General features: G+C 42.0%; 1 protein-coding gene and 1 pseudogene across 13 annotated transcripts in view; both read left to right on the top strand.

The window, feature by feature from the left end:
- Window positions 1-15382, top strand: part of sona (sol narae) — a 457038-nt gene that overhangs the window by 192770 nt on the left and 248886 nt on the right. The gene's annotated exons all lie outside the window — the stretch shown is intronic.
- LOC137247262 (protein RCC2 homolog pseudogene) lies at window positions 8147-9130 on the top strand (annotated as a pseudogene).

Below are 15382 nucleotides of genomic sequence, written 5' to 3'. Positions count from 1 at the left end.
GTTGTTGTCGTTTGTCCTGCATTTATAGTTCGTAAGTACATGATCAGGTATTGTCAAAATTAATGCTTGTGTATATTTAGTCATGTGTATGTGCTGTGTGTTCATTCAGAACCGAGGGTGGTTTCTACTGCTCGATTTGTGTGGCTAACTGAGGCAGGTAAAAATCCGTAATTTTAGTCGTTTCACCTTCTTTGTGAGTTTGTTGTTTTGGTGCGTTAATTGTTTTGGGTTTATTTGTTGTTGTGTGTTTGTCTATTTTACCTATGTGATTACTTTGTTTCTTGTAAACAAATTTTTAAGGCTCGAATATTGTGTCAGAAATTGTGTTTATCTGTTCGTTTATTATTCTACCGTTGAATGTTTTGCGTTTGTAGATTTCCATGTTTTCGAGTACGTTTAGACGTCGGCCTCTTTCTTGTATGTGAAGAACCCTAACTGTTTTATTGATGTTTGCTGGTGAACATTCATTCTCGACCATGTGATTTGCGAAGTTAGACTCTGGTATAATGTTTCTATTCCGTATTTGTTTGTTGTAATCTCTAATATGTCCTCTGAACCTCGTTCTTATTTGCCGTCCTGTTTGTCCTATGTAACTATGTTGGCATCCGCTTGTATACGCCGTGGCTGCTAAACGGATCGCCTGAGTTAGTGTTAGTTCTTAGTTTTCGCCCTAGATTGTTCGATGTTTTGAATGCTGTGTTAATGTTGTATTTTTTAAAGAAATTTGCCAATTTATATGTTGCTTTTCCAGTATATGTCATAGTCATCCAGCTATTTTTTTTCCTTTTCATTATTTCTTTTTGGTTCTCCATTTGTCCTTCTGAGTCTATCTACTAGCGCTTTTTTATATCCGTTGTTTGCAGCGATATTATATATGACCTCAAGTTCTCTCTTATATGCTTCTTGTTAAGAGGTGTTCTTTCAAGTCTATATACCAAATGCCTTAATGCTGCATTTTTATGATATTGGGGGCGATTTGAGGTATTATATATTATTGTGTCGGTGGCCGTTGGCTTTCTATATATGTCATAGTTAAATCTTTTGGCTTCTTTATAAATATTTATCGTGAGGTCTAGATAGTTGATTCCTCCGTCAAAATACATCATTTGTATATAAGTTAAGGCGCATTATGTTCAAGAACTTATACTTCTTTTACCAATATAGAACCCCCCTCCCCCCTTCCCCCAGCGTGTTACGGGGTTTATAATATGCCCGCGGCAGGTATGCCTGTCGTAAGATGCGACTAAAATACCAAATTGATTCAAGAGGTTGTGTTGCACAACCCTTTAAGGCGTTGTCAGTTTCTCCAACCCAATTGTCAACCTCACCTACCCGTGGCGAATCCTGTTTCTTTAACAGCCGACGCTCTGGCAACCCCAAGGTCCCCAAGGATTTCGAAGAGTGTCCTTATCGATAAAACAAGAACAACAACAACAACCAATATAGAACTTATAAAGCGCGGCTGATTCTACTAAAGCAGAAAATCTTTTAAAGTTCACTTACTGGCTTTTAGAAATTTTTATGCAAATAATTTTCTGTACTTATAACTTGCTTGTTAACTAAAAACAAGTAAGGAAGGCTAAGTTTGGGTGTAACCGAACATTACATACTCAGTTGAGAGCTATGGAGACAAAATAAGAAAAATCACCATGTAGGAAAATGAACCTAGGGTAACCCTGGAATGTGTTTGTATGACATGCATATCAAATGGTAGGTATTAAACAGTATTTTAAGAGGGAGTGGGTCATAGTTCTATAGGTGGACACCTTTTCGAGATATCGCCATAACGGTGGACCAGGGGTGACTCTAGAATATGTTGTACGATATGGGAATCAAATGAAAGGTGTTACTGAGCATTTTAAGAGGGAGTGGGAATTAATCTATAGGTGGACGCCTTTTCGAGATATCGCCATTAGGGTGGGCCAGGGGTGACTCTAGAATGTGTTTGTACGATATGGGTCTCAAATGGAAGGTGTTAATGAGTATTTTAAAAGGGAATGGGCTTTAGTTCTATAGGTGAACGCCTTTTCGAGATATCGCCATAAAGGTGGACCAGGAGTGACTCTAGAATATATTTGTACGATATGGGTATCAAATGAAAGGTGTTAATGAGTATTTTAAAAGGGAGTGATCCTTAGTTCCATAGGTGGACGCCGTTTCGAGATATCGACATTAGGGTGGGCCAGGGGTGACTCTAGAATGTGTTTGTACGATATGCGTATCAAATGAAAGGTGTTAATGAGTATTTTAAAATGGAGTGATCCTTAGTTCCATAGGTGGACGCCGTTTCGAGATATCGCCATAAAGGTGGACCAGGGGTGACTCTAGAATGTGTTTGTACGATATGGGTATCAAATTGAAGGTATTAATGAGGGTTTTAAAAGCGAGTGGCCCTTAGATGTATATGTGAAGGCGTTTTCGCGATATCGACCAAAATGTGGACCAGGGTGATCCAGAAAATCATCTTTCGGGTACTGCTAATTTATTTATATATGCAATACCACAAACAGTATTCCTGCCAAAATTCCAAGGGCTGTTGATTTCGCCCTGTAGAAGTTTTTCATTTTCTTCTACTTAATATGGTAGGTGTCACACCCATTTTACAATTTTTTTTCTAAAGTTATATTTTGCGTCAATAAACTAATTAAATTACCATGTTTCATCCCTTTTTTCGTATTTGGTATAGAATTATGGCATTTTTTTTTCATTTTTCGATATCGAAAAAGTGGGCGTGGTTATAGTCGGATTTCGGCCATTTTTTATACCAAGATAAAGTGAGTTCAGATAAGTACGTGGACTAAGTTTAGTAAAGATATATCGGTTTTTGCTCAAGTTATCGTGTTAACGGCCGAGCGGAAGGACAGACGGTGGATTGTGTATAAAAACTATGTGTGGCTTCAACCGTTTCGCCCATTTTCACAGAAAACAGTTACCGTCATAGCCCCTACCAAATTTAAGAAGGATTGGTAAATTTGTGTTCGACTTATGGCATTAAAAGTATTCTAGACAAACTAAATGAAAATGGGCGTGTTCTTCATCCGATTTTTCTAATTTTTAATTAGCGCATATATAGTAATAGTGGTAACGTTCCTGCCAAATTTCGTCATGATATCTTCAACGACTGCCAAATTGCAGCTTTCAAAACTTTTAAATTACCTTCTTTTCAAAGTGGGCGGTGCCACGCCCATTGTGCAAAAACTGACTACTTTTCTATTCTGCGTCATAAGGTAAACCCACCTACCAAGTTTCATCGCTTTATCCGTCTTTAACAATGAATTATCGCTTTTTTTTGTTTTTTCGAAATTTTCGATATCGAAAAAGCGGGCGTGGTTATAGTCCGATATCGTTCATTTTAAATAGCAATCTGAGACGAGTGCCCAGGAATCTACATACCAAATTTCATCAAGAAACCTTAAAATTTACTCAAGTTGTCGTGTTAACGGACAGACGGACGGACGGACATGGCTCAATCAAATTTTTTTTCGATACTGATGATTTTGATATATGGAAGTCTATATCTATCTCGATTCCTTTATACCTGTACAACCAACCGTTATCCAATCAAAGTTAATATACTCTGTGAGCTCTGCTCAACTGAGTATAAAAATACTCATTGGAAACTCTCATTCACAGATAAAATAGTTTTTAAATTTGTTGATTAAATATTTCAAAAATCTTAAACGTCCACCTTTTTGACTTACTGATTATTTTAAATTTAAAGAAAGTCACCAAAAAATTAAAACTACACAATTCATCAGTGACCAGTTGTTTATAGCATCATTTAAGCATTTGGATTATACAAAGCAACTTAGTAAGCAAATGTGATGGGCCTTACCAGCTAAGGTCAGGCTATAACATATATATCTCAGATCATCGAATTCTTCAGCCTCGTTAATATGGCCATACAATAGGAATAAATGAGATACTTCAACTCAGAAAGTACTTCTATCGACACCAGTCGCAAGCAGCAGAGGATAAAGGATACTCACACTGCGTTGGTAAAATCAGGTTGTTGTTGTTGTATTAACAATAAAGACAGTCCCCGAAAGTTTTGGGGAGTGTTATCGATGTTGATGATCCTTGGCCCGATATACAAATGGTACGTTCCGGTAACAAAGCACCATTAAAGTACTAGCCCGATCATCTCGGGAACGATTAATATGACCACACTAAGCCTCATAGATCATAACGCCCGCCTCCCCACCCCCTAGCGCCTTGAGGAACATGTGTATGATACAATCATATTTTTAACAGGATTCCCCTCTGTTAGGTGAGGTTGACAATTTGGTTGCGGAAGTTTTCAGGCTATAAAGCTTTGTATTGCGCTTATCAATCCCTTGACTCCTCGTAAATCTGGTCTTAATTACTTACTTAATTGGCGCTTAGCCGTCTAAACGGTTATGGCCGTCCAACAAGGCGCGCCAGTCGCTTCATCGCTCCGCCAACCGGCGCCAATTGGTCACACCAAGGGGGTTTAAATCGTTTTCCACCTGGTCCTTCCAACGGAGTGGGGGCCGCCCTCTACCTCTGCTTCCATAGGCGGGTTCCGATAGAAACACTTTCTTGGCCGGAGCATCATCTTTCATTCGCATAACATGGCCTAGCCAGCGCAGCCGCTGCGTTTTAATTCGCTGGACTATGTTGATGTCTGCGTATAGCTCGTACAGCTCATCATTAAATCTTCTTCGGTACTCGCCATCGCCAACGCGTAGAGTTCCATAAATCTTTCGAAGAACTTTTCTCTCGAACACTCCCAAAGCCGCTTCATCTGCTATTGTCATGGTCCATGCTTCTGCCCCATATAGCAGGACGGGTACGATAAGTGACTTGTAGAGTATGATTTTCGTTCGCCGAGAGAGGACTTTACTTTTCAATTTCCACCTAGTCCAAAGTAGCATTTATTGGCAAGATTGATTCTTCGCTGGATTTCAGTGCTGATGTTGTTGCTAGTGTTGATGCTGGTTCCCAAATAAACGAAGTCTTTTACTATTTCGAAATTATGGCTGCCAACAGTAGCGTGGTTGCCAAGGCGCATATGCGCTGACTCTTTGCTCGAAGACAGCAGGTACTTCGTTTTGTCCTCGTTCACCACTAACCGCACTAGCCATCCATGTAGACGAAATCAATATAATAACGCTCGATTATGTTTTTAGAATGACTCGTTTCACGGCAACTCGCGTCAAGACAGAGGAGCGTTCCAGAAGTTTCTCCGTACCATGCCGCCTTTGCGCCGCAAATCACGGCGTACGATTCTGCGCACAATACCGCAGGATGTCCGCTGAAGAGAGGTGGCAGGCGGTCCGCGAACATAACTATTGCATCAACTGTTTGTCCCCTTTCCACAGTCACGAGGTATGCACAAGTAAGGACAAGTGCTATCGATGCAACGAGCATCATCATACTACCCTTCACCGGGACGAAACCAAGGAATGGAGGCAAACCACAAGCGACCTTCTCGATGACGGAGAAAGCTCAGACGGGGCCTTATCCCTGGCCCTCACCGAAAGAACCAAGTCTTGGGCGCAACAAATGGATGATCAGGATGCCGAAGAAGAAGAACAAGCAAGATTGGCAGCATTAGCTACCCTTCATAGACAACAGAGCGGCTCTGAAACACGTCCTTTCCGACCGCTATTACGGCATGAACAACAACGGCAATTAGAAACCGAAGCTGTACGACCAACTGGAACAAGCAGAAATCACACGTCGGTGGCTCTGAAACACGTCCTTTCCGACCACCCCCCCCCCCCCCGTTCTACTCATGTGAGACGTGGTGACGCGGAAACGCGTCCTTTCCGCTCATCGCGGCGCACATCGGGTAGAACGGTCCCGTATGAATCCCGAGAAGAAGACCGTGGGCGAGCACTTGTCCGACGAAAAGAAGTGCCCAAACGCTTTAGGACCGGCCGAGTTATAGCAACCCCAGCCACACCATCGATAATAAGATCGTTTATCGCGATCGCACCCACGGCAGTCGTTCGCATCGAGTCCGGAGGACGCCTGCATCTGGTACGCGCACTCATCGATCCCTGCTCCCCAAACACAGTGATTGATGCCAATCTGGCGAACGAACTCCATCTGGAGCGCATGGATTCCACGCCACCAACGAGATGTACACTGATATTGCGCGGGAAGTATGGGGTAGCAGGGAGGGTAATCACCCAAGCTACAATAATAACACGCCATAACCGTCTCAACCCGATCGCTAGCGTAGACTCCACAATCGCAACGCCTTTCCAATTTATGCGGTTGGCAGACCCCGATTTTTACCGCGCCGCACCAGTGCGACTTACACTCGGCGCTGATGTTTATGCTAGTCTTATGATCAGCGGCACGCCACCGTCCACGATTAACGGGCTACTAGCTCAGGCTACCATCTTTGGCCTGGTCATATCGGGGGCCTACCAACAATAAGCCAATCCCAGAATATATTTTATATCGACAACATATCTACAGATACCTCCGAACCCGCATTTTAATCTAATAAGGTGCATTGAACTAAATAGAACCACGTATTTATGTATTAACCATTTTTCTCTCATCCACAGTATTTATCGAGAAATGGGAGCCATCACCACAAGGCGATGGAGAACAACGTACGAATCCTACTTTATTTCATATTCTGTACACCCAATATATCGCTACATGTATAATCTTAGATGTCAATTCGGACTGGTTGTTTGTTCTCAGCTTGCTCGCCGCAAGGGGGCCGGCATGTTTAGGCCACCAGCCTAAATATTTAAAATAACTTTTAGTTCACCCTAATACGGCCCGTATACTTAACTATTACCGGTAACTGTCCTTGCACAGCCGAGAACTAATTGAGTAGGGGAAAACTCGACGAAAGTTAGTAATCGGCGGGTGCCATGGACTCTTTCTTTTTCTTTCACTTTCACTTTTCTTTTGAACATCAGCAAGTGAGCTCCAGCAACCAAACCGAAGGTAAGCATTCATTGTTTCAAGTGCAAATTCCATACCATTAAGTTAAAGTGATTTCCGAAATACTTTACAATTTAATTTTTCCCCTTACTTTTGAATTATTGAATTAAGAAAGTTTGTTGTTAATTAGATTAGTGAAAGTGTTGTTTTTCAATAAGTCACTAACTAGTTCCTTCTCTTTTACATATCTTTTTTGGTGTTACGTGCGAGCGAATCCCCATCGTCCCGAATTACACGTAATCATTGTTCCCAGTGTGTGATTTGTGATGCTTGACTGCTTGACTGTCAGAAGTGAAGTGTAGAAATTTTGACATTTACTACACTTTTCCACTTCCTGAACGAGAAAATTCCGATTAGCCCAAGTGAGACCCACTACACGTGTGTGCGCGCAAGTTTTTGATTTTCACAAGTTTCTGAAGAACAATTTTTCTTGTTTTAAAGGACCAATTTCTGCATTTATAAAATTCCGAAGTAATATCAACAAAATGGCACAAGCTATTAAGAAAATCATGCCTATGCTGGATCGCATTTTTATTAAACGCGTGGAAGCAGTTAGTACCACCTTTTTTTTATAGTGTAATCGCTTTGAAAATCGTTTTTAGAATAATTCTTTATTTTAGCTTTTTTTTGTGCCGTGTTAATCAGTGTTTCATACTTTGTATTTTTATAAAAATTATTGTAAAATAGTACACAAATAAAAAGCTTATTAAATGGTAAGTAAAGTACAACAATCTTTTTGTAGCGAATCTTAAGGCAGGCGACAGATTATTAACAAGTGGTGCACCGCTTAATAGAAGCGTCTTTAGTGATAAATATGTTGTAGGTGGTATGTTGAATGAAATCTTTACAAACTTGCTGCTCATTATTTGAAAGTAAATCGCTACCCAAAGGTTTTTGTAGATGCTTCAATTCATCTATTTGAGCACGTAAACTACTGCTCATTGGTATTGTTGCTGTAGGTGATATTTGCGATTTCATATCAATAATATTATTGTTTTCCGGAAACAATAGTTGATGAAGTTGTGGTTTTTCGTTTACGACGACGTCGTTTATTTGGAGTTTTTTTTTTTTTTTTTTTTTTTTATTATGACGGCGTTGGCTTTTGAGACGCACTGTGTATATACTTTATGCCTTTGATAACTTTAGAATGTGAGCGCTTTTTATCTCAAGCTTTTGACAATCATGTTTTCCTTTGATTTAAATTTCGATGGCTACTTTTTTCCTTTGTTTGGAATGCGTCAACGTTGTCCAAATTGCATGTGGTCGGCACCATTCCCTCCTTTTGACGGAGACAGGTACTGTTTATGCCTGCGGAGAGAATAAGTCAGGCCATTGTGGTATAGGTAACACCCAGCCGGTGGTAAGTATCCCAACCCCAATAAACTACCGTGGTCCGCCAATTATTCGTATATGTTGAGGAGCCGAGTTTGACATTAGAGGTAATTTGCATACATTTGGGTTACCCGAATACGGTCAATTGGGACATAACACAGATGCAAAGTATTTCGTCCATGCGAACAAATTATCTTGTCACTTTGAAACGTCTCCAAAATAAAGGAAAAATCGTACTTTATATTGCGAAAGGCAAGAAGGACATGTAATACCTATAGAGAATGTTCAAATTGTCGACTTCGCCTGCAGTAATAATCATACGGTCACCACTGATTCTAAGAATCGTGTGTATAGTTGGGGATGTGGCAGCTTTGGGCGCCTTGGTCAAGCAGAGCCTACGGACGAGATGGTACCTCGTTTAATAAAATTTTTCGACATGCAAGGACGTGATGAACGTAATGTATATTGTGGCGCAACCTTTAGTCTTGTCCTCAACGAGCTTGGCGTACTCTTTCTATTTGGGCAAAATAAGAAGACGGGAGAAGCAAATATGTACCCAAAACCTGTTCAGGACTTATCTGGGTGGAACATTACTGATGTCGGATGCGGAAACACTTCTATTATCTTATCAGCTGATGATACCTTACTAGCCTGGGGCGCTTCTCCTACCTATGGGGAATTGGGTATTGGCGAGTTCCCAAGGTCGTCCACTGTTCCTAAGGAAGTCCTCAAAATGGATAATATGAAAATACCTCAGGTCGCTATGGGTTATTCTCATGCTATATTACTAGTAGATACTGCTCACGAGTCAACTAAACACAAATATGATAAGTTACTAGAATATACTATCGGTGACTGAGTAATGCAGTTGCAAAAACGTATTTATTTAAAGCTTATCCAGCATTTATTAAACATATTCAGGGTGGCGTAGAAAAATAAATAGACAGTGACGGCGAAAGGTCTACGTAACGTCTGGATTGAAAGGCTAATAATTTCTCCTAAAACTTGCTAGTGATTGGATCTTCACTTGCAATAGTTTCCATTGATCATTGGTTATACCAACCGTACAGGTTTCCTTTTGCCCCTGGGGAATTTTGTCCTTTTGAAATAAGGTTAAAATAAAAAAAATGATTCGAAACTTTTTGTGCTCCACGCACGTGCGAAAGAACTTTTGTGAACTAAGTTATCAGCTTTTAAATTTTGGGGAAAAACTTTTTTTGTCAGCCATGAAAGTCTTAGAGGAGCATGTTGAAGATATGCCATTATCATGAGTAAAATTTTGGGAACGTGTTAGTTTGGCCCCCATTTTATTTGTTTGTATGAATGTGACTCCGCCAAATAGGAGGTGTGTGAATGGCTCCGCTAAACATAGGAGCGTACATTTCACTCATGCCCAAAGCAAGGCCATGGGCGCATGAAAACAAGTCTTGCGCCGAGGTGAATTAGTTAAGTTGTATATATAGATATGGCCTAACCCACGCGTTCCCATTTGAGCTCGTATTCACCTTTATCTAAACATTAGGCAATCTTAACCCAATGCCATCTGCAAAGGTGTACTACTGTTTAGATAAAATATAGGTTTGCAGACAGGAAATTCTCCTGTTGTGTAATAATTTCATGGCTGATAGGAAAAGCTTTTAAACCTAGATCTATTTTAAAGAGCAATGCAATTCGCCAACCGCATCGTTGGTTTGAAATTGGTTCCTAAGGAGTGTTGCATGAAGGGTTTGTTGGCCTTGGATAATTTGTAATAGGATAATAAAAAATTGTAGACAAGCTTTAGATCCCTAATTCGGTGTCACACCCTGACTAGAAAAGAATTGGAATTAGGGAGAATTAGAAGTGGGGTATTAAAGATCTCCGACCCTCTCCTCGCAAGGAGGAAGCAAGACCAACTTTGTGATTGGTCTCGTCGTGTGCCCTCTTGCGGTATCAAGCTCGACGACTGGAACTCGATTGTCGGCTCCATAATGGAGTTTGGTTATTCGTCCTAATCTCCATTCGTTCGGAGGTAAATTTTCCTCTTTTATTACTACCAGGTCCCCTTGTTTCAGATTGGCTTGTGGGTGTTTCCACTTGGTGCGTTTTTGCAATTCGGTGAGATATTCGGACTTCCACCGTTTGCAAAACGTTTGATGTAATGCCTTCAGCTTCTCCCAGCGGTTGACAAGTGAGGCACGATTCTCACTGACGTCAATCTCTGGTGGGGCTAGTAGATGACCGCCAATGAGGAAGTGTCCCGGAGTGAGTGGTTCCAAGCTGGACGGGTCGTTGGAGGAGGGGCTCAGAGGTCTCGAGTTGAGACAAGACTCAACTCTGCAAAGAAGGGTACTGAACTCCTCCATAGTAAATTTGTAGTCCAACGCTATCTTTTTGAAGTGGTTTTTAAAACTTTTGACTCCAGCTTCCCACAGTCCGCCCATATGAGGGGCGGCTGCAGGTATGAAGTGCCATTGAAGGGTTTGGTGATAATACTTCGATAGGGTTTGGTTACGCGCATCGGGGAGGAAAGCTTTGAGTTCGGATCGAAGTGCTCGAGAGGCACCGACGAAGTTTGTTCCGTTGTCGGAGTATATGTTCTTCGGACATCCTCGCCTGGCGACAAACCGATCGAAAGCTGCTAAAAAGGCGGCGGTACTGAGGTCACTCGCGACTTCTAAATGAATCGCCTTGGTGGCAAAGCAGCCAAAGAGGCAGACGTAACCCTTTGATATGCGGCATCCTCTTCCGCTATAAGATTTGATGTCAAACGGTCCGGCAAAATCTACCCCGGTATTGGTGAAAGCCCGGGAAAAGGTGGTTCGCTCTGGAGGTAGATCTCCCATCAGTTGGGTTTGGGTCCGTTTGCGGAATATGGTGCAGGTTTTGCTATTATGTATGACCGATCGGATCATATTTTTTACCCTAGGTATCCAATATTCTGTGCGTAGGCGACGAAACATCAGTTGGTTCTCACCATGCAGGGTATCTTTGTGGATGAACTGGACAAGAAGTCGTGTGAGCCGGCAGTCATACGGCAGAATGATCGGGTGCCGTTCACTGTAGGGATGATCCTTGGCCCCTGAAAGACGACCGCCCACCCTCAATATGCCCTTTTCATCGACAAGCGGGGTAAGAGGCAGGATTTCACTCTTTGAACCGATGAGTTTCCCGGATTTCAAACTCGAAAGTTCCTCCGAATAATGCTTCCGTTGGTAGAGAGCTATTAAACGACTTGTCGTGGCCTGAATTTCATTGGGTGAAATGAAGTACGATTCCGCTTTAAAGGAAGATTTTGTTTTAGTATTGGTTCTTTGCGAAAACCTTATAATATATGATATGACCCGCAAGGCTCTAGAAAGTTCTGAAAACCTTTCTAGGATATCCTCATTTCCACTTATTTTTGATGTGGGAAAGGCTTTTACGCGCTTTTGCTCAATATTTGTCTGATACTCCTTTTCTTGATTTGGCCACTTTGAATTGTCTTCTCGTAACCAAGAAGGTCCCTGCCACCACATGGAGCTTGCGGTTAGGTCTTTTGCTGACATCCCTCTGCTGGCCAAATCTGCTGGGTTTGATGCAGACTCTATGTGGTGCCAGGCACTGTTCCCTACCTTTTCTACGATTTTGGTTACTCGATGAGCAACAAATGTTGACCAAGAGCAGGGAGGTTTTTTAATCCACGCTAAAACGATCGTTGAGTCAGTCCATAGATGTGTATGGAATTTTCCCAAGTTCAGGTTTTCGCGCACTGATTCTAAAGTTTCGGCTAACAAGACTGCTCCACACAGTTCTAATCTGGGTAGCGAAATTGTTTTTACGGGAGCTACTCTTGTTTTCGCAATTAGTAGGCTGACGTGGACCTCCTCATTAACCCTTGCCCTAAGAAATATTGTAGCTGCATAGGCTTTTTCGGATGCGTCGCAGAATCCATGTAATTCAACGTCCGCATTTGGTGTAAAATTTACCCATCTTGGTATCGGAATATTGTTAATATCCGGGTAGTCCTCCATAAAGGTTTGCCATTTATCTAGGGTACGCGTGGACACTGCCTCGTCCCAGTCCGTTCCTTCCAGCCAGATGTTTTGCATTATGATCTTGGCTACTATGATGACTGGCGCGAGCCATCCCAAAGGATCGAAGAGTTTGGCGATCGCTGAAAGTATTGCCCTTTTTGTCAGGGCCTCACGATTTTCGATAAGTTTTGCGGTAAAATAGAAATAATCCGAATGCGCGTTCCATCTGATGCCTAATGTTTTGACTGTACTCGCATCCTCGAATTCCAGAAAATCTTCGCTTAGCAAGTGGGATTTTGGGATTCCTTTCAGTATTCGGCTGCAGTTCGAAGTCCACTTTCGCAAAGAAAAACCTGCTGACCGTAGTACGTGGGTGACTTCCTCCCGAGCTTTAATTGTAGACTCGATGCTGTGGCCTCCTGCTAGCACGTCATCGACGTACATGCTGGTACGCAGAATGCTGGCTGCTATGGGTGATGAAGTCTCTACATCATCTGCTAGTTGGTGCAGTGTCCTTATTGCCAAATACGGAGCACAGTTAACTCCAAACGTTACTGTCTTTAATTCATAGACGTTGATAGGATCCCCTGGATTATTGCGAAATACTATTCTTTGGAACTGGGTTTGGTTGGGCATTACCCATATTTGGCGATACATCTTCTCTATGTCGCCATTAAAGACATATTTGAAGAATCGCCAACGAAGGAGCAGAATTGTTAGGTCGGCCTGCAGTACGGGGCCGGTGTATAACACGTCATTCAAACTAGTGCCATTGGCAGTGGGACACGATGCGTTAAAAACTACTCTTACTTTTGTAGTCGTGCTCTCCTCTTTTATTACCGCATGATGAGGCAAAAAATAGCAATTTGTTGCATGGGGAGGGATAATTGTGGGAACTTTTGTCATATGCCCTAGTGTTTCGTATTCCGCTAATACTCTGTTGTATTCAGTTTGCAGGGCTGGCGTTTTCGATAGACGCGTCTCGTTTCGGTAAAACTGAGAGCAAGCGCTTTTCAGAGAGGGCCCTAATGTGATGCTGTTTGGAAACCCCTGCTTGAATGGTAGGGTTACGATGTATTTCCCATCAGTCTTCCTTTTTGTTGTCGCTTTGTAAAGTGCCTCGCAATAGACATTATCCTCAGTGAGGGACATTTTCTTAGGGATATCTTCTAGTTCCAAAAAGGCAGTCAATTGTTTCTCGATGCTGATTTCATTAAAAAAAGATACTCGGTTATTAATTGGCTGAGTTGCTTCTGTGCGACCGGTTAATATCCAACCGAAGACGGTTTCTTGAGCGAGAAGCGTATTTAAGACGTTCTTCCGTATGCCGTCTAGAATTACTTGAGGATAAATGTCGCCTCCTAGGATTAGGTCCACTGGTTCGTTAACCAAGAACCTTTTATCCGCCAGAACAAGATCAGGGAACTCTTGTCGAGTCATTGCGTCAACTTGACATGTTGGAAGATCCCCTGTCAACTGAGGTAGGACCAGAACCACTGTATCAATGCATACTAAGGGGTTTATAAGGGAACCCAGTCTTATGGAGCAGGACTCTTTCACTTGCGCAGATGGTGTGTTATTAATGCCTGAAACTTGGACGTGCAATCGTTTCGATGGCAGATGTATTCTGTTTTTGAGTCTTTCTGTTATAAATGAACATTCAGACCCAGAGTCTATAAGTGCTCTCGCGGTGAAATCCACTCCATTATAGTTTATTTTCACTCGTACTGTGCCTAGTAATACCCCCTTTGTTGTATGTGCATGACAGGAAGAGACGCTATTAATATTTTCTTTTCTTTTTTCAGAGTGCATCCTTGCCCTTGCCTGTTGTGAAGTGGAGGGTATGTTATCATTGTTATGTTGGTTGCCCCTTTGGGGCGTTGTTGATGTTGTTTTTGGATGAGCTGTCGGAAGGTGGAGCAAGGTGTTGTGCCTTGAGTGACATGAGTTGCAGTTGAATGGACTCGTGCATCTTGTCACTGTGTGCCCAGCCGACAAGCAGTTCAGACAACAGTTGTTGCTTTTCACATAAGCTATTTTGTCTGCCGTGGACAGCTTACGGAATTTTTGGCAGTTTCGTAATTTGTGCTCCTTACTGTTGCACATCTTACATGCCGTTTTTGGCACGCTGGCTTGGTAAACTCCAAGTTTTGTAGGCATTTCCTTTGAACTATTCGTATGAGTTTTGGGCGGCTTGGATGGTTTGCTACCCTTTATGTCAGACACAGTTTCTAGAGTCTGAAAACGGCTGGACAGGAATTTGTCCATATCCTCCCATTTTGGGATGTCCGTTTTCTTCTCTACGGTTTGTTCCCATAGCGCCAAGGTGTATTCCGGGAGCTTTGTGGAACATAAGTATGTTATAATTGCATCCCAGTTTGTAATGTCGATTTGGTGACATTGAAGAGCCGATATGCAATTATTTATTTCGCGTTGTAATTTTTTTATTGCTGTTCCGCATTCGTATTCGACTGCCGTAAGATTAAATAAAAGCTTCAATTGCGTGTTCACTAGGACACGCTTATTCTCATACCTGTCTTTTAAGTTTTTCCAGGCTGTTTGAAACCCTTCATTCGTCAGGGAGCACCTTTCTACTATTTCTTTTGCTTCCCCTTGAGTTTTCTGCCTTAGGTAGTAAATTTTTTCAACATCTTGCAGATCCTTGTTGAGAATATATAAGGCCGTGAACATATCTCTAAAAGCCGGCCAAGAAAGGTATTCACCTTTAAATACATCGGTATCGCAAGGGGGCAGCCGGATTTTATGTCCATGATCCGGATTGGTTTCCACTTTTGTGGCAGGGGCATTTGCAGGTGGTGCTAATTTTTCCACTTCAGCAGCGATTGTAGCCATGCATTTCATATAGCATGCGAAACAGCTTTTATTTTTCTGCTTAATGCATTGCAGGTCCTCTTTCGTTATATCTGTAGAGTTGAGGAGACCTTCATAAAGTGACTTTGTCTTCTTCCATATTGATTTCAGCTCCTCTTGCTGTATTGCAAGGGTGTGTTTGTTTTGTTCAGCGATTGGCTTCGCATTGAACTCCTGCTCAAACTCCACTATGGAGTCTGTCATTCTTATGTAGGTCTCCATTTTTTTTATTATTTTAAATATCT

The sequence above is a fragment of the Eurosta solidaginis genome, chromosome 3 (genome assembly GCF_040869045.1).
Source record: "Eurosta solidaginis isolate ZX-2024a chromosome 3, ASM4086904v1, whole genome shotgun sequence".
Lineage (NCBI taxonomy): Eukaryota > Metazoa > Arthropoda > Insecta > Diptera > Tephritidae > Eurosta > Eurosta solidaginis.
This window is presented reverse-complemented; position numbering and strand designations above follow the sequence as displayed.